The sequence below is a fragment of the Penaeus monodon genome, chromosome 15, assembly GCF_015228065.2.
Source record: "Penaeus monodon isolate SGIC_2016 chromosome 15, NSTDA_Pmon_1, whole genome shotgun sequence".
NCBI lineage: Eukaryota > Metazoa > Arthropoda > Malacostraca > Decapoda > Penaeidae > Penaeus > Penaeus monodon.
In genome coordinates this window covers 47,803,038-47,803,651 of record NC_051400.1, presented here as the reverse complement: position 1 = coordinate 47,803,651, position 614 = coordinate 47,803,038, and the positions used below count along the sequence as shown (strand labels likewise).

Here is a 614-nt window from a genome sequence, read left to right as displayed (position 1 = left end):
AACCACCAGTTACGAGAGGAACCAGCAGTAGTAATAATATAATTAATAGCCATACGACACTCAAGAATTCGAAACACTTGTTTTTTTCGAATCTGTTGAAAATTAGCCCAAAAGACCTTGGTTTTCTGTTATGCAACAAAGGGACAGTAATCGACAGGAGATAAGATAAAGCGCCAGATGTTGAATATAGAGATAAGAATTAAAAGTCTAATAAGCAAGGTTGATAGAAGTTAATATGTCCTCAACGTCGAAATATTTTGAAAATAAATAGATGAATAAAAGAGACATGTTAAGGCATCAGTGACAAGCTTGAACAGTCAGACAAACATTGGTGGGGAAATATAGGCTGAATATATGGTTTGGTTCTATTAACAAAATGATGTGTTTATTTTTCAGTACGTAAGGATGATTTGTAAAATTGAATGACAGTAGAACAAAATTATTTCTGGGGGGAAAATATTGAAAATCTGTAGAAATTTGTACAAAAAGTGAAACTTTGATTAACAATTACAAATAAGATAAACGATAATAAAAAAAGAGAAAATTTTTCTTTAAGATATCAAAAAATGAAGAAAACAGGTCTAAACCTTGACAAATTACTAAATTATAATGAT

At 30.0% G+C, this 614-nt stretch overlaps 1 protein-coding gene across 1 annotated transcript in view; it reads right to left on the bottom strand.

Moving 5' to 3' along the window:
* Positions 1–614, bottom strand: part of LOC119582386 (organic cation transporter protein-like) — an 18,710-nt gene that overhangs the window by 8,467 nt on the left and 9,629 nt on the right. The gene's annotated exons all lie outside the window — the stretch shown is intronic.